Here is a 25,155-nt window from a genome sequence, read left to right as displayed (position 1 = left end):
TTCCCGCTGCCATGGAAACCAAGTGCTCTGGCAGCACATATGTCTGAAAGTGGATATGACACCTAGGGAACTCTGTGTGGTGGTGAATGGCAACTGCCCGAAGCAGCAGCAGCACAGCTCTTCCACTGGTAAAACAACTCCACCTGCCTCATGAACTTCACATACCATCAACTGTCATGGCAACTATTTTGGAATTTATTTAGGATCACTTCCGGTCCCATGCCCATTGAGCCCAGTGGGATGGAATCAAGCAGCTTGAGCACCGATACAAAACGAACATGGAGCTCCTCACTCAAGGCGTTCAAAAGCCCACAGCCAAAGACAAGTTCAGTGCCCAAGCCATTTCCATCTGCCATGGAAACCAAGTGCTCTGGCAGCACATATGTCTGAAAGTGGATATGACACCTAGGGAAGGGAGTGTGTTGGTGAATGGCAACTGCCCGAAGCAGCAGCACAGCTATTCCACTGCCAAAACAACTCCAACTGCCTCATGAACTTCACATACCATCAGCTGTCCTGGCAGCTATCTAGGAAACCCTGTTGGGTCACTTCCGGTCCCATGCACATTGAGCCCAGTGGGATGGAATCAAGCAGCTTGAGCACCCACACAAAACGAACATGGAGTTCCTCACTCAAGGCGACAACACCCCACAGCCAAGGACAAGTTCAGTGCCCAAGCCATTTCCCGCTGCCATGGAAACCAAGTGCTCTGGCAGCACATATGTCTGAAAGTGGATATGACACCTAGGGAAGGGAGTGTGGTGGTGAATGGCACCTGCCCGAAACAGCAGCACAGCTCTTGCATTGCCAAAACAACTCCCCCTGCCCTATGAACTTCATATACCATCAGCTCTTCTGGCAGCTATCTAGGAAGCCCTGTTGGATCACTTCCGGTCCCATGCCCATTGAGCCCAGTGGGATGGCATCAAGCAGCTTGAGCACCCACACAAAACGAACATGGAGCTCCTCACTCAAGGCGCTCAAAACCACACAGCCAAAGACAAGTTCAGTGCCCAAGCCATTTCCCGCTGCCATGGAAACCAAGTGCTCTGGCAGCACATATGTCTGAAAGTGGATATGACACCTAGGGAAGGGAGTGTGGTGGTGAATGGCAACTGCCCGAAGCAGCAGCACAGCTCTTCCACTGCCAAAACAAATCCACCTGCCTCATGAACTTCACATACCATCAGCTGTCCTGGCAGCTATCTAGGAAACCCTGTTGGGTCTCTTCCGGTCCCATGCCCATTGAGCCCAGTGGGTTGGAATCAAGCAGCTTGAGCACCCACACAAAGCCAACATGGAGCTCCTCACTCAAGGCGCTCAAAACTTAACAGCCAAAGACAAGTTCAGTGCCCAAGCCATTTCCCGCTGCCATGGAAACCAAGTGCTCTGGCAGCACATTGTCTGAAAGTGGATATGAAAGCTAGAGACGGGAGTGTGGTGGTGAATGGCAACTGCCCGAAGCAGCAGCACAGCTATTCCAATGCCAAAACAACTCCACCTGCCTCATGAACTTCACATACCATCTGCGCTTCTGGCAGCTATCTAGGAAACCCTGTTGGCTCACTTCCGGTCCCATGCCCATTGAGACCAGTGGGATGGAATCAAGCTGCTTGAGCACCTACACAAAACGAACATGGAGCTCCTCACTCAAGGCGTTCAAAAGCCCACTGCCAAAGACAAGTTCAGTGCCCAAGCCATTTCCCGCTGCCATGGAAACCAAGTGCTCTGGCAGCACATATGTCTGAAAGTGGATATAACGTCTAGGGAAAGGAGTGTGCTGGTGAATGGCAACTGCCCGAAGCAGCAGCACAGCTCTTCCAGTGACAAAACAACTCCACCTACCCTATGAACTTCACATACCATCAGCTCTTCTGGCAGCTATCTAGGAAACCCTGTTGGGTCACGTCCGGTCCCATGCCCATTGAGCCCAGTGGGATGGAATCAAGCAGCTTGAGCACCCACACAAAACGAACATGGAGCTCCTCACTCAAGGCGCTCAAAACCCCACAGCCAAGGACAAGTTCAGTGCCCAAGCCATTTCCTGCTGCCATGGAAACCAAGTGCTCTGGCAGCACATATGTCTGAAAGTGGATATGACACCTAGGGAAGGGAGTGTGCTGGTGAATGGCAAATGGCCGAAGCAACAGCACAGCTCTTGGTGTGCCAAAACAACTACACCTGCCCTATGAACTTCACATACCCTCAGCTCTTCTGGCAGCTATCTAAGAAACCCTGTTGGCTCACTTCCGGTCCCATGCCCATTGAGCCCAGTGGGATGGAATCAAGCAGCTTGAGCACTCACACAAAACTCATATAGAGCTCCTCACTCAAGGCGTTCAAACCCCATAGCCAAAGACAAGTTCAGTGCCCAAGCCATTTCCCGCTGCCATGGAAACCAAGTGCTCTGGCAGCACATATGTCTGAAAGTGGATATGAAAGCTAGAGAAGTGAGAGTGCTGCTGAATGGCAACTGCCCGAAGCAGCAGCACAGCTCTTGCAATGACAAAACAACTCCACCTGCCTCATGAACTTCACATACCATCAACTGTCCTGCAACTATTTTGGAAATTTTTAGGATCACTTCCGGTCCCATGCCCATTGAGCTCAGTGGGATGGAATCAAGCAGCTTGAGCACTCATACAAAACGAACATGGAGCTCCTCACTCAAGGCGCTCAAAACCCCACAGCCACAGACAAGTTCAGTACAAAAGACATTTCCCGCTCCCATGGAAACCAAGTGCTCTGCCAGCACATATGTCTGAAAGTGGATATGACACCTAGGGAAGGGAGTGTGTTGGTGAATGGCAACTGCCCGAAGCAGCAGCACAGCTCTTCCACTGCCAAAACAACTCCAACTGCCTCATGAACTTCACATACCATCAGCTGTCCTGGCAGCTATCTAGGAAACCTCTTGCCTCACTTCCGGTCCCATGCTCATTGAGCCCAGTGGGATGGAATCAAGCAGCTTGAGCACCCACACAAAAGGATCATGGAGCTCCTCACTCAAGGCGATCAAAATTTCCAGCCAAGGACAAGTTCAGTGCCCAAGCCATTTCCCGCTGCCATGGAAACCAAGTGCTCTGGCAGCACATATGTCTGAAAGTGGATATGAAAACTAGAGAAGGGAGTGTGCTGGTGAATGGCAACTGCCCAAAGCAGCAGCACAGCTATTCCAATGCCAAAACAACTCCACCTGCCTCATGAACTTCACATACCATCAGCGCTTCTGGCAGCTATCTAGGAAACCCTGTTGGATCACTTCCGGTCCCATGGCCATTGAGCCCAGTGGGATGGAATCAAGCAGCTTGAGCACCCACACAAAACGAACATGGAGCTCCTCACTCAAGGCGCTCAAATCCCCACAGCCAAAGACAAGTTCAGTGCCCAAGACATTTCCCGCTGCCATGGAAACCAAGTGCTCTGGCAGCACATATGTCTGAAAGTGGATATAACATCTGGGGATGGGAGTGTGCTGGTGAATGGCAACTGCCCGAAGCAGCAGCACAGCTCTTCCAGTGCCAAAACAACTCCATCCACCCTATGAACATCACATACCATCAGCTCTTCTGGCAGCTATCTAGGAAACCCTGTTGGCTCACTTCCGGTCCCATGCCCATTGAGCCCAGTGGGATGGAATCAAGCAGCTTGAGCACCCACACAAAACGAACATGGAGATCCTCACTCAAGGCGCTGAAAACCACACAGCCAAGGACAAGTTCAGTGCCCAAGCCATTTCCCGCTGCCATGGAAACCAAGTGCTCTGGCAGCACATATGTCGGAAAGTGGATATAACATGTAGGGAAAGGAGTGTGCTGGTGAATGGCAACTGCCCGAAGCAGCAGCACAGGTATTCCAATGTCAAAACTACTCCACCTGCCTCATGAACTTCACATACCATCAGCTGTCCTGGCAGCTATCATGGAAACCCTGTTGGGTCACGTCTGGTCCCATGCCCATTGAGCCCAGTGGGATGGAATCAAGCAGCTTGAGCACCCACACAAAACGAACAAGGAGCTCCTCACTCAAGGCGCTCAAAACGTTACGGCCAAGGACAAGTTCAGTGCCTAAGCCATTTCCCGCTGCCATGGAAACCAAGTGCTCTGGCAGCACATATGTCTGAAAGTGGATATAACATCTGGGTAAGGGAGTGTGGTGGTGAATGGCAACTGCCCGAAGCAGCAGCACAGCTATTCCAGTGCCAAAACAACTCCACCTGCCTCATGAACTTCACATACCATCAGCTCTTCTGGCAGCTATCTAGGAAACCATGCTGGGTCACTTCCGGAACCATGCCCATTGAGCCCAGTGGGATGGAATCAAGCAGCTAGAGCACCCACACAAAACTCACATGGAGCTCCTCAATATGGCGCTCAAAACCCCACAGCCAAGGACAAGTTCAGTGCCAAAGCGATTTCCCGCTGCCACGGAAACCAAGTGCTCTGGCAGCACATATGTCTGAAAGTGGATATAACATCTAGGGAAAGGAGTGTGCTGGTGAATGGCAGCTACCCGAAGCAGCAGCACAGCTATTCTAATGCCAAAACAACTCCACCTGCCTCATGAACTTCACATACCATCAGCTCTTCTGGCAGCTATCTAGGAAACCTCTTGCCTCACTTCCGGTCCCATGCCCATTGAGGACAGTGGGATAGATTCAAGCAGCTTGAGCACCCACACAAAACGATCATGGAGCTCCTCACTCAAGGCACTCAAAACCCCACAGCCAAGGACAAGTTCAGTGCCCAATCCATTTCCCGCTGCCATGGAAACCAAGTACTCTGGCAGCACATATGTCTGAAAGTGGATATGACACCTAGCGATGGGAGTGTGCTGCTGAATGGCAACTGCCCGAAGTAAAAGCACCGCTCTTGCAGTGCCAAAACAACTCCACCTACCCTATGAACTTCACATACCATCAGCTCTTCTGGCAGCTATCTAGGAAACCCTGTTGGCTCACTTCCGGTCCCATGCCCATTGAGCCCAGTGGGATGGAATCAAGCAGCTTCAGCACCCACACAAACGAACATGGAGCTCCTCACTCAAGGCGTTCAAAACCCCACAGCCAAAGACAAGTTCAGTGCCCAAGCCATTTCCCGCTGCCATGGAAACCAAGTGCTCTGGCAGCACATATGTCTGAAAGTGGATATGACACCTAGGGAAGAGATGGTGGTGGTGAATGGCAACTGCCCGAAGTAGCAGCACAGCTATTCCAATGTCAAAACTACTCCACCTGCCTCATGAACTTCACATACCATCAGCTGTCCTGGCAGCTATCTAGGAAACCCTGTTGGGTCACGTCCGGTCCCATGCCCATTGAGTCCAGTGGGATGCAATCAAGCAGCTTGAGCACCCACACAAAACGAACAAGGAGCTCCTCACTCAAGGCGCTCAAACCTTTGCGGCCAAGGACAAGTTCAGTGCCTAAGCCATTTCCCGCTGCCATGGAAACCAAGTGCTCTGGCAGCACATATGTCTGAAAGTGGATATGACATCTAGGGAACTGTGTGTGCTAGTGAATGGCAACTGCCCGAAGCAGCAGCACAGCTATTCCAATGCCAAAACAACTCCACCTGTCTCATGAACTTCACATACCATCAGCTGTTCTGGCAGCTATCTAGGAAACCCTGTTTGGTCACTTCCGGTCCCATGCCCATTGAGCCCAGTGGGATGGAATCAAGCAGCTTGAGCACCCACACAAAACGAACATGGAGCACATCACACAAGGCGTTCAAAACCCCACAGCCAAAGACAAGTTCACTGCCTAAGCCATTTCCAGCTGCCATGGAAACCAAGTGCTCTGCCAGCACATATGTCTGAAAGTGGATATGACACCTAGGGAAGGGAGTGTGCTGGTGAATGGCAACTGCCCAAAGCAGCAGCACAGCTCTTCCACTGCCAAAACAACTCCAACTGCCTCATGAACTTCACATACCATCAGCTCTTCTGACAGCTATCTAGGAAACCCTGTTGGGTCACTTCCGGTCCCATGCCCATTGAGCCCAGTGGGATGGAATCAAGCAGCTTGAGCACCCACACAAAACGAACATGGAGCTCCTCACTCAAGGCGCTCAAAACCACAAGGCCAAGGACAAGTTCAGTGCCCAAGCCATTTCCCGCTGCCATGGAAACCAAGTGCTCTGGCAGCACATATGTCTGAAAGTGGATATGACACCTAGGGAAGGGAGTGTGGTGGTGAATGGCAACTGCCCGAAGCAGCAGCACAGCTCTTCCACTGCCAAAACAAATCCACCTGCCTCATGAACTTCACATACCATCAGCTGTCCTGGCAGCTATCTAGGAAACCCTGTTGGGTCTCTTCCGGTCCCATGCCCATTGAGCCCAGTGGGTTGGAATCAAGCAGCTTGAGCACCCACACAAAGCCAACATGGAGCTCCTCACTCAAGGCGCTCAAAACTTAACAGCCAAAGACAAGTTCAGTGCCCAAGCCATTTCCCGCTGCCATGGAAACCAAGTGCTCTGGCAGCACATTGTCTGAAAGTGGATATGAAAGCTAGAGACGGGAGTGTGGTGGTGAATGGCAACTGCCCGAAGCAGCAGCACAGCTATTCCAATGCCAAAACAACTCCACCTGCCTCATGAACTTCACATACCATCTGCGCTTCTGGCAGCTATCTAGGAAACCCTGTTGGCTCACTTCCGGTCCCATGCCCATTGAGACCAGTGGGATGGAATCAAGCTGCTTGAGCACCTACACAAAACGAACATGGAGCTCCTCACTCAAGGCGTTCAAAAGCCCACTGCCAAAGACAAGTTCAGTGCCCAAGCCATTTCCCGCTGCCATGGAAACCAAGTGCTCTGGCAGCACATATGTCTGAAAGTGGATATAACGTCTAGGGAAAGGAGTGTGCTGGTGAATGGCAACTGCCCGAAGCAGCAGCACAGCTCTTCCAGTGACAAAACAACTCCACCTACCCTATGAACTTCACATACCATCAGCTCTTCTGGCAGCTATCTAGGAAACCCTGTTGGGTCACGTCCGGTCCCATGCCCATTGAGCCCAGTGGGATGGAATCAAGCAGCTTGAGCACCCACACAAAACGAACATGGAGCTCCTCACTCAAGGCGCTCAAAACCCCACAGCCAAGGACAAGTTCAGTGCCCAAGCCATTTCCTGCTGCCATGGAAACCAAGTGCTCTGGCAGCACATATGTCTGAAAGTGGATATGACACCTAGGGAAGGGAGTGTGCTGGTGAATGGCAAATGGCCGAAGCAACAGCACAGCTCTTGGTGTGCCAAAACAACTACACCTGCCCTATGAACTTCACATACCCTCAGCTCTTCTGGCAGCTATCTAAGAAACCCTGTTGGCTCACTTCCGGTCCCATGCCCATTGAGCCCAGTGGGATGGAATCAAGCAGCTTGAGCACTCACACAAAACTCATATAGAGCTCCTCACTCAAGGCGTTCAAACCCCATAGCCAAAGACAAGTTCAGTGCCCAAGCCATTTCCCGCTGCCATGGAAACCAAGTGCTCTGGCAGCACATATGTCTGAAAGTGGATATGAAAGCTAGAGAAGTGAGAGTGCTGCTGAATGGCAACTGCCCGAAGCAGCAGCACAGCTCTTGCAATGACAAAACAACTCCACCTGCCTCATGAACTTCACATACCATCAACTGTCCTGGCAACTATTTTGGAAATTTTTAGGATCACTTCCGGTCCCATGCCCATTGAGCTCAGTGGGATGGAATCAAGCAGCTTGAGCACTCATACAAAACGAACATGGAGCTCCTCACTCAAGGCGCTCAAAACCCCACAGCCACAGACAAGTTCAGTACAAAAGACATTTCCCGCTCCCATGGAAACCAAGTGCTCTGCCAGCACATATGTCTGAAAGTGGATATGACACCTAGGGAAGGGAGTGTGTTGGTGAATGGCAACTGCCCGAAGCAGCAGCACAGCTCTTCCACTGCCAAAACAACTCCAACTGCCTCATGAACTTCACATACCATCAGCTGTCCTGGCAGCTATCTAGGAAACCTCTTGCCTCACTTCCGGTCCCATGCTCATTGAGCCCAGTGGGATGGAATCAAGCAGCTTGAGCACCCACACAAAAGGATCATGGAGCTCCTCACTCAAGGCGATCAAAATTTCCAGCCAAGGACAAGTTCAGTGCCCAAGCCATTTCCCGCTGCCATGGAAACCAAGTGCTCTGGCAGCACATATGTCTGAAAGTGGATATGAAAACTAGAGAAGGGAGTGTGCTGGTGAATGGCAACTGCCCAAAGCAGCAGCACAGCTATTCCAATGCCAAAACAACTCCACCTGCCTCATGAACTTCACATACCATCAGCGCTTCTGGCAGCTATCTAGGAAACCCTGTTGGATCACTTCCGGTCCCATGGCCATTGAGCCCAGTGGGATGGAATCAAGCAGCTTGAGCACCCACACAAAACGAACATGGAGCTCCTCACTCAAGGCGCTCAAATCCCCACAGCCAAAGACAAGTTCAGTGCCCAAGACATTTCCCGCTGCCATGGAAACCAAGTGCTCTGGCAGCACATATGTCTGAAAGTGGATATGACATCTAGGGAACTGTGTGTGCTAGTGAATGGCAACTGCCCGAAGCAGCAGCACAGCTATTCCAATGCCAAAACAACTCCACCTGTCTCATGAACTTCACATACCATCAGCTGTTCTGGCAGCTATCTAGGAAACCCTGTTTGGTGTCTTCCGGTCCCATGCCCATTGAGCCCAGTGGGATGGAATCAAGCAGCTTGAGCACCCACACAAAACGAACATGGAGCACATCACACAAGGCGTTCAAAACCCCACAGCCAAAGACAAGTTCACTGCCTAAGCCATTTCCAGCTGCCATGGAAACCAAGTGCTCTGCCAGCACATATGTCTGAAAGTGGATATGACACCTAGGGAAGGGAGTGTGCTGGTGAATGGCAACTGCCCAAAGCAGCAGCACAGCTCTTCCACTGCCAAAACAACTCCAACTGCCTCATGAACTTCACATACCATCAGCTCTTCTGACAGCTATCTAGGAAACCCTGTTGGGTCACTTCCGGTCCCATGCCCATTGAGCCCAGTGGGATGGAATCAAGCAGCTTGAGCACCCACACAAAACGAACATGGAGCTCCTCACTCAAGGCGCTCAAAACCACAAGGCCAAGGACAAGTTCAGTGCCCAAGCCATTTCCCGCTGCCATGGAAACCAAGTGCTCTGGCAGCACATATGTCTGAAAGTGGATATGACACCTAGGGAAGGGAGTGTGGTGGTGAATGGCAACTGCCCGAAGCAGCAGCACAGCTCTTCCACTGCCAAAACAAATCCACCTGCCTCATGAACTTCACATACCATCAGCTGTCCTGGCAGCTATCTAGGAAACCCTGTTGGGTCTCTTCCGGTCCCATGCCCATTGAGCCCAGTGGGTTGGAATCAAGCAGCTTGAGCACCCACACAAAGCCAACATGGAGCTCCTCACTCAAGGCGCTCAAAACTTAACAGCCAAAGACAAGTTCAGTGCCCAAGCCATTTCCCGCTGCCATGGAAACCAAGTGCTCTGGCAGCACATTGTCTGAAAGTGGATATGAAAGCTAGAGACGGGAGTGTGGTGGTGAATGGCAACTGCCCGAAGCAGCAGCACAGCTATTCCAATGCCAAAACAACTCCACCTGCCTCATGAACTTCACATACCATCTGCGCTTCTGGCAGCTATCTAGGAAACCCTGTTGGCTCACTTCCGGTCCCATGCCCATTGAGACCAGTGGGATGGAATCAAGCTGCTTGAGCACCTACACAAAACGAACATGGAGCTCCTCACTCAAGGCGTTCAAAAGCCCACTGCCAAAGACAAGTTCAGTGCCCAAGCCATTTCCCGCTGCCATGGAAACCAAGTGCTCTGGCAGCACATATGTCTGAAAGTGGATATAACGTCTAGGGAAAGGAGTGTGCTGGTGAATGGCAACTGCCCGAAGCAGCAGCACAGCTCTTCCAGTGACAAAACAACTCCACCTACCCTATGAACTTCACATACCATCAGCTCTTCTGGCAGCTATCTAGGAAACCCTGTTGGGTCACGTCCGGTCCCATGCCCATTGAGCCCAGTGGGATGGAATCAAGCAGCTTGAGCACCCACACAAAACGAACATGGAGCTCCTCACTCAAGGCGCTCAAAACCCCACAGCCAAGGACAAGTTCAGTGCCCAAGCCATTTCCTGCTGCCATGGAAACCAAGTGCTCTGGCAGCACATATGTCTGAAAGTGGATATGACACCTAGGGAAGGGAGTGTGCTGGTGAATGGCAAATGGCCGAAGCAACAGCACAGCTCTTGGTGTGCCAAAACAACTACACCTGCCCTATGAACTTCACATACCCTCAGCTCTTCTGGCAGCTATCTAAGAAACCCTGTTGGCTCACTTCCGGTCCCATGCCCATTGAGCCCAGTGGGATGGAATCAAGCAGCTTGAGCACTCACACAAAACTCATATAGAGCTCCTCACTCAAGGCGTTCAAACCCCATAGCCAAAGACAAGTTCAGTGCCCAAGCCATTTCCCGCTGCCATGGAAACCAAGTGCTCTGGCAGCACATATGTCTGAAAGTGGATATGAAAGCTAGAGAAGTGAGAGTGCTGCTGAATGGCAACTGCCCGAAGCAGCAGCACAGCTCTTGCAATGACAAAACAACTCCACCTGCCTCATGAACTTCACATACCATCAACTGTCCTGGCAACTATTTTGGAAATTTTTAGGATCACTTCCGGTCCCATGCCCATTGAGCTCAGTGGGATGGAATCAAGCAGCTTGAGCACTCATACAAAACGAACATGGAGCTCCTCACTCAAGGCGCTCAAAACCCCACAGCCACAGACAAGTTCAGTACAAAAGACATTTCCCGCTCCCATGGAAACCAAGTGCTCTGCCAGCACATATGTCTGAAAGTGGATATGACACCTAGGGAAGGGAGTGTGTTGGTGAATGGCAACTGCCCGAAGCAGCAGCACAGCTCTTCCACTGCCAAAACAACTCCAACTGCCTCATGAACTTCACATACCATCAGCTGTCCTGGCAGCTATCTAGGAAACCTCTTGCCTCACTTCCGGTCCCATGCTCATTGAGCCCAGTGGGATGGAATCAAGCAGCTTGAGCACCCACACAAAAGGATCATGGAGCTCCTCACTCAAGGCGATCAAAATTTCCAGCCAAGGACAAGTTCAGTGCCCAAGCCATTTCCCGCTGCCATGGAAACCAAGTGCTCTGGCAGCACATATGTCTGAAAGTGGATATGAAAACTAGAGAAGGGAGTGTGCTGGTGAATGGCAACTGCCCAAAGCAGCAGCACAGCTATTCCAATGCCAAAACAACTCCACCTGCCTCATGAACTTCACATACCATCAGCGCTTCTGGCAGCTATCTAGGAAACCCTGTTGGATCACTTCCGGTCCCATGGCCATTGAGCCCAGTGGGATGGAATCAAGCAGCTTGAGCACCCACACAAAACGAACATGGAGCTCCTCACTCAAGGCGCTCAAATCCCCACAGCCAAAGACAAGTTCAGTGCCCAAGACATTTCCCGCTGCCATGGAAACCAAGTGCTCTGGCAGCACATATGTCTGAAAGTGGATATAACATCTGGGGATGGGAGTGTGCTGGTGAATGGCAACTGCCCGAAGCAGCAGCACAGCTCTTCCAGTGCCAAAACAACTCCATCCACCCTATGAACATCACATACCATCAGCTCTTCTGGCAGCTATCTAGGAAACCCTGTTGGCTCACTTCCGGTCCCATGCCCATTGAGCCCAGTGGGATGGAATCAAGCAGCTTGAGCACCCACACAAAACGAACATGGAGATCCTCACTCAAGGCGCTGAAAACCACACAGCCAAGGACAAGTTCAGTGCCCAAGCCATTTCCCGCTGCCATGGAAACCAAGTGCTCTGGCAGCACATATGTCGGAAAGTGGATATAACATGTAGGGAAAGGAGTGTGCTGGTGAATGGCAACTGCCCGAAGCAGCAGCACAGGTATTCCAATGTCAAAACTACTCCACCTGCCTCATGAACTTCACATACCATCAGCTGTCCTGGCAGCTATCATGGAAACCCTGTTGGGTCACGTCTGGTCCCATGCCCATTGAGCCCAGTGGGATGGAATCAAGCAGCTTGAGCACCCACACAAAACGAACAAGGAGCTCCTCACTCAAGGCGCTCAAAACGTTACGGCCAAGGACAAGTTCAGTGCCTAAGCCATTTCCCGCTGCCATGGAAACCAAGTGCTCTGGCAGCACATATGTCTGAAAGTGGATATAACATCTGGGTAAGGGAGTGTGGTGGTGAATGGCAACTGCCCGAAGCAGCAGCACAGCTATTCCAGTGCCAAAACAACTCCACCTGCCTCATGAACTTCACATACCATCAGCTCTTCTGGCAGCTATCTAGGAAACCATGCTGGGTCACTTCCGGAACCATGCCCATTGAGCCCAGTGGGATGGAATCAAGCAGCTAGAGCACCCACACAAAACTCACATGGAGCTCCTCAATATGGCGCTCAAAACCCCACAGCCAAGGACAAGTTCAGTGCCAAAGCGATTTCCCGCTGCCACGGAAACCAAGTGCTCTGGCAGCACATATGTCTGAAAGTGGATATAACATCTAGGGAAAGGAGTGTGCTGGTGAATGGCAGCTACCCGAAGCAGCAGCACAGCTATTCTAATGCCAAAACAACTCCACCTGCCTCATGAACTTCACATACCATCAGCTCTTCTGGCAGCTATCTAGGAAACCTCTTGCCTCACTTCCGGTCCCATGCCCATTGAGGACAGTGGGATAGATTCAAGCAGCTTGAGCACCCACACAAAACGATCATGGAGCTCCTCACTCAAGGCACTCAAAACCCCACAGCCAAGGACAAGTTCAGTGCCCAATCCATTTCCCGCTGCCATGGAAACCAAGTACTCTGGCAGCACATATGTCTGAAAGTGGATATGACACCTAGCGATGGGAGTGTGCTGCTGAATGGCAACTGCCCGAAGTAAAAGCACCGCTCTTGCAGTGCCAAAACAACTCCACCTACCCTATGAACTTCACATACCATCAGCTCTTCTGGCAGCTATCTAGGAAACCCTGTTGGCTCACTTCCGGTCCCATGCCCATTGAGCCCAGTGGGATGGAATCAAGCAGCTTCAGCACCCACACAAACGAACATGGAGCTCCTCACTCAAGGCGTTCAAAACCCCACAGCCAAAGACAAGTTCAGTGCCCAAGCCATTTCCCGCTGCCATGGAAACCAAGTGCTCTGGCAGCACATATGTCTGAAAGTGGATATGACACCTAGGGAAGAGATGGTGGTGGTGAATGGCAACTGCCCGAAGTAGCAGCACAGCTATTCCAATGTCAAAACTACTCCACCTGCCTCATGAACTTCACATACCATCAGCTGTCCTGGCAGCTATCTAGGAAACCCTGTTGGGTCACGTCCGGTCCCATGCCCATTGAGTCCAGTGGGATGCAATCAAGCAGCTTGAGCACCCACACAAAACGAACAAGGAGCTCCTCACTCAAGGCGCTCAAACCTTTGCGGCCAAGGACAAGTTCAGTGCCTAAGCCATTTCCCGCTGCCATGGAAACCAAGTGCTCTGGCAGCACATATGTCTGAAAGTGGATATGAAAGCTTGGGAACTGTGTGTGCTAGTGAATGGCAACTGCCCGAAGCAGCAGCACAGCTATTCCAATGCCAAAACAACTCCACCTGTCTCATGAACTTCACATACCATCAGCTGTTCTGGCAGCTATCTAGGAAACCCTGTTTGGTCACTTCCGGTCCCATGCCCATTGAGCCCAGTGGGATGGAATCAAGCAGCTTGAGCACCCACACAAAACGATCATGGAGCACATCACACAAGGCGTTCAAAACCCCACAGCCAAAGACAAGTTCACTGCCTAAGCCATTTCCAGCTGCCATGGAAACCAAGTGCTCTGCCAGCACATATGTCTGAAAGTGGATATGACACCTAGGGAAGGGAGTGTGGTGGTGAATGGCAACTGCCCAAAGCAGCAGCACAGCTCTTCCACTGCCAAAACAACTCCAACTGCCTCATGAACTTCACATACCATCAGCTCTTCTGACAGCTATCTAGGAAACCCTGTTGGGTCACTTCCGGTCCCATGCCCATTGAGCCCAGTGGGATGGAATCAAGCAGCTTGAGCACCCACACAAAACGAACATGGAGCTCCTCACTCAAGGCGCTCAAAACCACAAGGCCAAGGACAAGTTCAGTGCCCAAGCCATTTCCCGCTGCCATGGAAACCAAGTGCTCTGGCAGCACATATGTCTGAAAGTGGATATGAAACCTAGGGAAGTGAGTGTGGTGGTGAATGGCAACTGCCCAAAGCAGCAGCACAGCTGTTCCAGTGCCAAAACAACTCCATCTGCCGTATGAACTTCACATACCATCAGCTCTTCTGGCAGCTATCTAGGAAACCCTGTTGGGTCACTTCCGGTTCCATGCCCATTGAGGACAGTGGGATGGATTCAAGCAGCTTGAGCACCCGCACAAAACGAACATGGAGCTCCTCACTCAAGGCGCTCAAACTTAACAGCCAAAGACAAGTTCAGTACCCAAGCCATTTCCCGCTCCCATGGAAACCAAGTGCTCTGGCAGCACATATGTCTGAAAGTGGATATGACACCTAGGGAAGAGATGGTGGTAGTGAATGGCAACTGCCCGAAGCAGCAGCACAGCTCTTCCAGTGCCAAAACTACTCCACCTGCCTCATGAACTTCACATACCATCAGCTGTCCTGGCAGCTATCATGGAAACCCTGTTGGGTCACGTCTGGTCCCATGCCCATTGAGCCCAGTGGGATGGAATCAAGCAGCTTGAGCACCCACACAAAACGAACAAGGAGCTCCTCACTCAAGGCGCTCAAAACGTTACGGCCAAGGACAAGTTCAGTGCCTAAGCCATTTCCCGCTGCCATGGAAACCAAGTGCTCTGGCAGCACATATGTCTGAAAGTGGATATAACATCTGGGTAAGGGAGTGTGGTGGTGAATGGCAACTGCCCGAAGCAGCAGCACAGCTATTCCATTGCCAAAACAACTCCACCTGCCTCATGAACTTCACATACCATCAGCTCTTCTGGCAGCTATCTAGGAAACAATGTTGGGTCACTTCCGGAACCATGCCCATTGAGCCCAGTAGGATGGAATCAAGCAGCTAGAGCACCCACACAAAACTCACATGGAGCTCCTCAGTATGGCGCTCAAAACCCCTCAGCCAAAGACAAGTTCAGTGCCCAAGCGATTTCCCTCTGCCACGGAAACCAAGTGCTCTGGCAGCACATATGTCTGAAAGTGGATATAACATCTAGAGAAAGGAGTGTGCTGGTGAATGGCAGCTACCCGAAGCAGCAGCACAGGTATTCTAATGCCAAAACAACTCCACCTGCCTCATGAACTTCACATACCATCAGCTCTTCTGGCAGCTATCTAGGAAACCCTGTTGGGTCACTTCCCGTCCCATGCCCATTGAGCCCAGTGGGATGGAATCAAGCAGCTTGAGCACCCACACAAAACGATCATGGAGCTCCTCACTCAAGGCACTCAAAACCCCACAGCCAAGGACAAGTTCAGTGCCCAAGACATTTCCCGCTGCCATGGAAACCAAGTGCTCTGGCAGCACATATGTCTGAAAGTGGATATGACACCTAGCGATGGGAGTGTGCTGCTGAATGGCAACTGCCCGAAGTAAAAGCACCGCTCTTGCAGTGCCAAAACAACTCCACCTAACCTATGAACTTCACATACCATCAGCTCTTCTGGCAGCTATCTAGGAAACCTCTTGCCTCACTTCAGGTCCCATGCCCATTGAGCCCAGTGGGATGGAATCAAGCAGCTTGAGCACCCACACAAAACGAACATGGAGCTCCTCACTCAAGGCGTTCAAAACCCCACAGCCAAAGACAAGTTCAGTGCCCAAGCCATTTCCCGCTGCCATGGAAACCAAGTGCTCTGGCAGCACATATGTCTGAAAGTGGATATGACACCTAGGGAAGAGATGGTGGTGGTGAATGGCAACTGCCCGAAGCAGCAGCACAGCTATTCCAATGTCAAAACTACTCCACCTGCCTCATGAACTTCACATACCATCAGCTGTCCTGGCAGCTATCTAGGAAACCCTGTTGGGTCACGTCCGGTCCCATGCCCATTGAGCCCAGTGGGATGGAATCAAGCAGTTTGAGCACCCACACAAAACGAACAAGGAGCTCCTCACTCAAGGCGCTCAAACTTTTACGGCCAAGGACAAGTTCAGTGCCTAAGCCATTTCCCGCTGCCATGGAAACCAAGTGCTCTGGCAGCACATATGTCTGAAAGTGGATATGAAAGCTTGGGAACTGTGTGTGCTAGTGAATGGCACCTGCCCGAAGCAGCAGCACAGCTATTCCAATGATAAAACAACTCCACCTGTCTCATGAACTTCACATACCATCAGCTGTTCTGGCAGCTATCTAGGAAACCCTGTTGGGTCACTTCCGGTCCCATGCCCATTGAGCCCAGTGGGATGGAATCAAGCAGCTTGAGCACCCACACAAAACGAACATGGAGCACATCACTCAAGGCGTTAAAACCCCACAAGCAAAGACAAGTTCACTGCCTAAGCCATTTACAGCTGCCATGGAAACCAAGTGCTCTGGCAGCACATATGTTTGAAAGTGGATATGACACCTAGGGAACTCAGTTAGGTGGTGAATGGCAACTGGCCGAAGCAGCAGCACAGCTCTTCCAGTGACAAAACAACTCCATCTACCCTATGAACTTCACATACCCTCAGCTCTTCTGGCAGCTATCTAGGAAACCCTGTTGGGTCACTTCCGGTCCCATGCCCATTGAGCCCAGTGGGATGGAATCAAGCAGCTTGAGCACCACACAAAACTCATATGGAGCTCCTCACTCAAGGCGTTCAAAACCCCACAGCCAAAGACAAGTTCAGTGCCCAAGCCATTTCCCGCTGCCATGGAAACCAAGTGCTCTGGCAGCACATATGTCTGAAAGTGGATACGACACCTAGGGAAGGGAGTTTGGTGGTGAATGGCAACTGCCCGAAGCAGCAGCACAGCTCTTCCAGTGCCAAAACAACTCCTCCTGCCTCATGAACTTCAAATATCATCATCTCTTCTGGCAGCTATCTAGGAAACCCTGTTGGGTCACTTCCGGTCCCATGCCCATTGAGCCCAGTGGGATGGAATCAAGCAGCTTGAGCACCCACACAAAACGAACATGGAGCTCCTCACTCAAGGCACTCAAAACCCCACAGCCAAAGACAAGTTCAGTGCCCAAGCCATTTCCCGCTGCCATGGAAACCAAGTGCTCTGGCAGCACATATGTCTGAAAGTGGATATGAAAGCTAGAGAAGGGAGTGTGCTGGTGAATGGCAACTGCCCGAAGCAGCAGCACAGCTATTCCAATGCCAAAACAACTCCACCTGCCTCATGAACTTCACATACCATCAGCGCTTCTGGCAGCTATCTAGGAAACCCTGTTGGGTCACTTCCGGTCCCATGCTCATTGAGCCCAGTGGGATGGAATCAAGCAGCTTGAGCACCCACACAAAACGAACATGGAGCTCCTCACTCAAGGCTTTCAAAAGCCCACAGCCAAAGACAAGTTCAGTGCCCAAGCCATTTCCCTCTGCCATGGAAACCAAGTGCTCTGGCAGCACATACGTCTGAAAGTGGATATAACATGTAGGGAAAGGAGTGTGCTGGTGAATGGCAACTGCCCGAAGCAGCAGCAAAGCTCTTCCAGTGACAAAACAACACCACCTACCGTATGAACTTCACATACCATCAGCTCTTCTGGCAGCTATCTAGGAAACTCTGTTGGGTCACTTCCGGTCCCATGCCCATTGAGCCCAGTGGGATGGAATCAAGCAGCTTGAGCACCCACACAAAACTCACATGGAGCTCCTCACTCAAGGCGCTCAAAACCCCACAGCCAAAGACAAGTTCAGTGCCCAAGCCATTTCCTGCTGCCATGGAAACCAAGTGCTCTGGTAGCACATATGTCTGAAAGTGGATATGACATCTAGGGAAGGGAGTGTGGTGGTGAATGGCAACTGCCCGAAGCAGCAGCACAGCTCTTCCAGTGCCAAAACAACTCCACCTGCCTCATGAACTTCACATACCATCAGCTCTTCTGGCAGCTATTTTGGAATTTATTTTGGATCACTTCCGGTTCCATGCCCTTTGAGGACAGTGGGATGGAATCAAGCAGCTTGTGCACCCACACAAAACGAACATGGAGCTCCTCACTCAAGGCACTCAAAACCCCACAGCCAAGGACAAGTTCAGTGCAAAAGACATTTCAAGCTGCCATGGAAACCAAGTGCTCTGGCAGCACATATGTCTGAAAGTGGATATGACACCTAGGGAAGGGAGTGTGGTGGTGAATGGCAACTGCCCAAAGCAGCAGCACAGCTCTTCCAGTGCCAAAACAACTCCATCTGCCCTATGAACTTCACATACCAACAGCTCTTCTGGCAGCTATCTAAGGAAACCCTGTTGGGTCACTTCCGGTCCCATGCCCATTGAGGACAGTGGGATAGATTCAAGCAGCTTGAGCACCCACACAAAACGAATATGGAGCTGCTCACTCAAGGCGTTCAAAACCACACAGCCAAAGACAAGTTCAGTGCCCAAGCCATTTCCCGCTGCCATGGAAACCAAGTGCTCTGGCAGCACATATGTCTGAAAGTGGATATGACACCTAGGGAACTCTGTGTGGTGGTGAATGGCAACTGCCCGAAGCAGCAGCAGCACAGCTCTTCCACTGGTAAAACAACTCCACCTGCCTCATGAACTTCACATACCATCAACTGTCATGGCAACTATTTTGGAATTTATTTAGGATCACTTCCGGTCCCATGCCCATTGAGCCCAGTGGGATGGAATCAAGCAGCTTGAGCACCGATACAAAACGAACATGGAGCTCCTCACTCAAGGCGTTCAAAAGCCCACAGCCAAAGACAAGTTCAGTGCCCAAGCCATTTCCATCTGCCATGGAAACCAAGTGCTCTGGCAGCACATATGTCTGAAAGTGGATATGACACCTAGGGAAGGGAGTGTGTTGGTGAATGGCAACTGCCCGAAGCAGCAGCACAGCTATTCCACTGCCAAAACAACTCCAACTGCCTCATGAACTTCACATACCATCAGCTGTCCCGGCAGCTATCTAGGAAACCTCTTGCCTCACTTCCGGTCCCATGCTCATTGAGCCCAGTGGGATGGAATCAAGCAGCTTGAGCACCCACACAAAACGAACATGGAGCTCCTCACTCAAGGCGCTCAAAATTTCCAGCCAAGGACAAGTTCAGTGCCCAAGCCATTTCCCGCTGCCATGGAAACCAAGTGCTCTGGCAGCACATATGTCTGAAAGTGGATATGAAAGCTAGAGAAGGGAGTGTGCTGGTGAATGGCAACTGCCCAAAGCAGCAGCACAGCTATTCCAATGCCAAAACAACTCCACCTGCCTCATGAACTTCACATACCATCAGCGCTTCTGGCAGCTATCTAGGAAACCCTGTTTTGTCACTTCCGGTCCCATGCCCATTGAGCCCAGTGGGATGGAATCAAGCAGCTTGAGCACCCACACAAAATGAACATGGAGCTCCTCACTCAAGGCGCTCAAAAGTTAACAGCCAAGGACAAGTTCAGTGCCCAAGACATTTCCCGCTGCCATGGAAATCAAGTGCTCTGGCAGCACATATGTCTGAAAGTGGATATAACATCTGGGTAAGGGAGTGTGGTGGTGAATGGCAACTGGCCGAAGCAGCAGCACAGCTCTTCCAGTGCCAAAACAACTCGAACTGCCCTATGAACTTCACATACCATCATCTCTTCTGGCAGCTATCTAGGAAACCCTGTTGGGTCACTTCCGGTTCCATGCCCATTGAGGACAGTGGGATGCATTCAAGCAGCTTGAGCACCCACACAAAACGAACAGGGAGCTCCTCACTCAAGGCGTTCAAAACCCCACAGCCAAAGACAAGTTCACTGCCTAAGCCATTTCCCGCTGCCATGGAAACCAAGTGCTCTGGCAGCACATATGTCTGAATGTGGATATGACACCTAGGGAAGGGAGTGTGCTGGTGAATGGCAACTGGCCGAAGCAACAGCACAGCTCTTGCAGTGCCAAAACAACTCCACCTGTCCTATGAACTTCACATACCATCAGCTCTTCGGGCAGCTATCTAGGAAACCCAGTTGGGTCACTTCCGGTCCCATGCCCATTGAGCCCAGTGGGATGGAATCAAGCAGCTTGAGCACCAACAGAAAACGAACATGGAGCTCCTCACTCAAGGCGTTCAAACCCCATAGCCAAAGACAAGTTCAATGCCCAAGCCATTTCCCGCTGCCATGGAAGCCAAGTGCTCTGGCAGCACATATGTCTGAAAGTGGATATGACACCTAGGGAAGGGAGTGTGGGGGTGAATGGCACCTGCCCGAAGCAGCAGCACAGCTCTTCCAGTGCCAAAACAACTCCACCTGCGTCATGAACTTCACATACCATCATCTCTTCTGGCAGCTATCTAGGAAACCCTGTTGGCTCACTTCCGGTCCCATGCCCATTGAGCCCAGTGGGATGGAATCAAGCAGCTTGAGCACCCACACAAAACGAACATGGAGCTCCTCACTCAACGTGTTCAAAACCCCACAGCCAAAGACAAGTTCAGTGCCCAAGCGATTTCCCGCGGCCATGGAAACCAAGTGCTCTGGCAGCACATATGTCTGAAAGTGGATATGAAAGCTAGAGAAGTGAGAGTGCTGCTGAATAGCAACTGCCCGAAGCAGCAGCACAGCTCTTGCAATGAAAAACAACTCCACCTGCCTCATGAACTTCACATACCATCAACTGTCCTGGCAACTATTTTGGAATTTATTTAGGATCACTTCCGGTCCCATGCCCATTGAGCCCAGTGGGATGGAATCAAGCAGCTTGAGCACCGATACAAAACGAACATGGAGCTCCTCACTCAAGGCGCTCAAAACCCCACAGCCAAAGACAAGTTCAGTGCCTAAGCCATTTCCCGCTGCCATGGAAACCAAGTGCTCTGGCAGCACATATGTCTGAAAGTGGATATAACATCTGGGTAAGGGAGTGTGGTGGTGAATGGCAACTGCCCGAAGCAGCAGCACAGCTCTTCCACTGCCAAAACAACTCCAGCTGCCTCATGAACTTCACATATCATCAGCTGTCCTGGCAGCTATCTAGGAAACCCTGTTGGGTCACTTTCTGAACCATGCCCATTGAGCCCAGTGGGATGGAATCAAGCAGCTAGAGCACCCACACAAAACTCACATGGAGCTCCTCAATAAGGTGCTCAAAACCACACAGCCAAAGACAAGTTCAGTGCCAAAGCGATTTCCCGCTGCCACGGAAACCAAGTGCTCTGGCAGCACATATGTCTGAAAGTGGATATAACATCTAGGGAAAGGAGTGTGCTGGTGAATGGCAGCTACCCGAAGCAGCAGCACAGCTATGCTAAGGATAAAACAACTCCACCTGCCTCATGAACTTCACATACCATCAGCTGCCCTGGCAGCTAGCCAGGAAACCCTGTTGGGTCACTTCTGGTCCCATCCACATTGAGCCCAGTAGGATGGAATCAAGCAGCTTGAGCACCCACACAAAACGAACATGAAGCTCCTCAATCAAGGCGCTCAAAACCCCACAGCCAAGGAGAAGTTCAGTTTCCAAGCCATTTCCCGCTGCCATGGAAACCAAGTGCTCTGGCAGCACATATGTCTGAAAGTGGATATGACACCTAGGGAACTCTGTTTGCTGGTGAATGGCAACTGCCCAAAGCAGCAGCGCAGCTCTTGCAGTGCCAAAACAACAACACCTACCTCATGAACTTCACATACCATCAGCTGTCCTGGCAGCTATCTAGGAAACCCTGTTGGGTCTCTTCCCGTCCCATGCCCATTGTGCCCAGTGGGATGGATTAAAGCAGCTTGAGCACCCACACAAACGAAGATGGAGCTCCTCACTCAAGGCGCTCAAAACCCCACAGCCAAAGACTAGAACAAGTTCAGTGCAAAAGCCATTTCCCGCTGCCATGGAAACCAAGTGCTCTGGCAGCACATATGTCTGAAAGTGGATATGACATCAAGGGAAGGGATTGTGGTGGTGAATGGCAACTGCCCGAAGCAGCAGCACAGCTCTTCCACTGCCAAAACAACTCCAACTGCCTCATGAACTTCACATACCATCAGCTGTCCTGGCAGCTATCATGGAAACCTCTTGCCTCACTTCCGGTCCCATGCTCATTGAGCCCAGTGGGATGGAATCAAGCAGCTTGAGCACCCGCACAAAAGGATCATGGAGCTCCTCACTCAAGGCGCTCAAAATTTCCAGCCAAGGACAAGTTCAGTGCCCAAGCCATTTCCCGCTGCCATGGAAACCAAGTGCTCTGGCAGCACATATGTCTGAAAGTGGATATGACACCTAGGGAAGGGAGTGTGGTGGTGAATGGCAACTGCCCGAAGCAGCAGCACAGCTCTTCCAGTGCCAAAACAACTCCACCTGCCTCATGAACTTCACATACCATCAGCGCTTCTGGCAGCTATCTAGGAAACCCTGTTGGGTCACGTCCGGTCCCATGCCCATTGAGCCCAGTGGGATGGAATCAAGCAGCTTGAGCACCCACACAAAACGAACATGGAGCTCCTCACTCAAGGCGCTCAAAACCCCACAGCCAAAGACAAGTTCAGTGCCCAAGACATTTCCCGCTGCCATGGAAACCAAGTGCTCTGGCAGCACATATGTCTGAAAGTGGATATAACATCTGGGGAAGGGAGTGTGGTGGTGAATGGCAACTGGCCGAAGCAGCAGCACAGCTCTTCCATGCAAAACAACTCCACCTGCCCTATGAACTTCACATACCATCAGCGCTTCTGGCAGCTATCTAGGAAACCCTGTTGGGTCACTTCCGGTCCCATGCCCATTGAGGACAGTGGGATGGATTCAAGCAGCTTGAGCACCCACACAAAACGAACATGGAGCTCCTCACTCAAGGCGTTCAAAACCCCACAGCCAAAGACAAGTTGAGTGTCAAAGCCATTTCCCGCTCTCATGGAAACCAAGTGCTCTGGCAGCACATATGTCTGAAAGTGGATATGACACCTAGGGAAGAGATGGTGGTGGTGAATGGCAACTACCCGAAGCAGCAGCACAGGTATTCCAATGCCAAAACAACTCCACCTGCCCTATGAACTTCACATACCATCAGCTGTCCTGGCAGCTATCATGGAAACCCTGTTGGGTCACGTCTGGTCCCATGCCCATTGAGCCCAGTGGGATGGAATCAAGCAGCTTGAGCACCCACACAAAACGAACAAGGAGCTCCTCACTCAAGGCGCTCAAAACGTTACGTCCAAGGACAAGTTCAGTGCCTAAGCCATTTCCCGCTGCCATGGAAACCAAGTGCTCTGGCAGCACATATGTCTGAAAGTGGATATAACATCTGGGTAAGGGAGTGTGGTGGTGAATGGCAACTGCCCGAAGCAGCAGCACAGCTCTTCCACTGCCAAAACAACTCCAGCTGCCTCATGAACTTCACATATCATCAGCTCTTCTGGCAGCTATGTAGGAAACCCTGTTGGGTCACTTTCGGAACCATGCCCATTGAGCCCAGTGGGATGGAATCAAGCAGCTAGAGCACCCACACAAAACTCACATGGAGCTCCTCAATAAGGTGCTCAAAACCACACAGCCAAAGACAAGTTCAGTGCCAAAGCGATTTCCCGCTGCCAGGGAAACCAAGTGCTCTGGCAGCACATATGTCTGAAAGTGGATATAACATCTAGGGAAAGGAGTGTGCTGGTGAATGGCAGCTACCCGAAGCAGCAGCACAGCTATGCTAATGATAAAACAACTCCACTTGCCTCATGAACTTCACATACCATCAGCTGCCCTGGCAGCTAGCCAGGAAACCCTGTTGGGTCACTTCTGGTCCCATCCACATTGAGCCCAGTGGGATGGAATCAAGCAGCTTGAGCACCCACACAAAACGAACATGGAGCTCCTCAATCAAGGCGCTCAAAACCCCACAGCCAAGGAGAAGTTCAGTTTCCAAGCCATTTCCCGCTGCCATGGAAACCAAGTGCTCTGGCAGCACATATGTCTGAAAGTGGATATGACACCTAGGGAACTCTGTTTGCTGGTGAATGGCAACTGCCTGAAGCAGCAGCACAGCTCTTCCACTGCCAAAACAACAACACCTACCTCATGAACTTCACATACCATCAGCTGTCCTGGCAGCTATCTAGGAAACCCTGTTGGGTCTCTTCCCGTCCCATGCCCATTGTGCCCAGTGGGATGGAATAAAGCAGCTTGAGCACCCACACAAACGAAGATGGAGCTCCTCACTCAAGGCGCTCAAAACCCCACAGCCAAAGACTAGAACAAGTTCAGTGCCTAAGCCATTTCCCGCTGCCATGGAAACCAAGTGCTCTGGCAGCACATATGTCTGAAAGTGGATATGACATCAAGGGAAGGGATTGTGGTGGTGAATGGCAACTGCCCAAAGCAGCAGCACAGCTCTTCCAATGCCAAAACAACTCCACCTGCCTCATGAACTTCACATATCATCAGCTGCCCAGGCAGCTATCTAGGAAACCCTGTTGGCTCGCTTCTGGTCCCATGCCCATTGATCCCAGTGGGATGGAATCAAGCATCTTGAGCACCCACACAAAACGAACATGGAGCTCCTCACTCAAGGCGCTCTAACCCCACAGCCAAAGACAAGTTCAGTGATCAAGCCATTTCCCGCTGCCATGGAAACCAAGTGCTCTGGCAGCACATATGTCTGAAAGTGAATAGGACACCTAGAGAACTGTGTGGTGGTGAATGGCAACTGCCCAAAGCAGCAGCACAGCTCTTCTAGTGCCAAAACAACTCCACCCACCCTATGAACTTCACATACCATCGGCTGTCCTGGCAGCTATCATGGAAACCCTGTTGGGTCACTTGCGGTCCCATGCCCATTGAGCCCAGTGGGATGGAATCAAGCAGCTTGAGCACCCACACAAAACGAACATGGAGCTCCTCACTCAAGGCGCTCAAAACTTTGCAGCCAAAGACAAGTTCACTGCCCAAGCCATTTCCCGCTGCCATGGAAAC

This window comes from Ochotona princeps, chromosome 17 (assembly GCF_030435755.1).
Source record: "Ochotona princeps isolate mOchPri1 chromosome 17, mOchPri1.hap1, whole genome shotgun sequence".
Classification (NCBI taxonomy): domain Eukaryota; kingdom Metazoa; phylum Chordata; class Mammalia; order Lagomorpha; family Ochotonidae; genus Ochotona; species Ochotona princeps.
The sequence above is the reverse complement of the archived record's forward strand: the minus strand, read 5'-3'. Positions refer to the sequence as shown.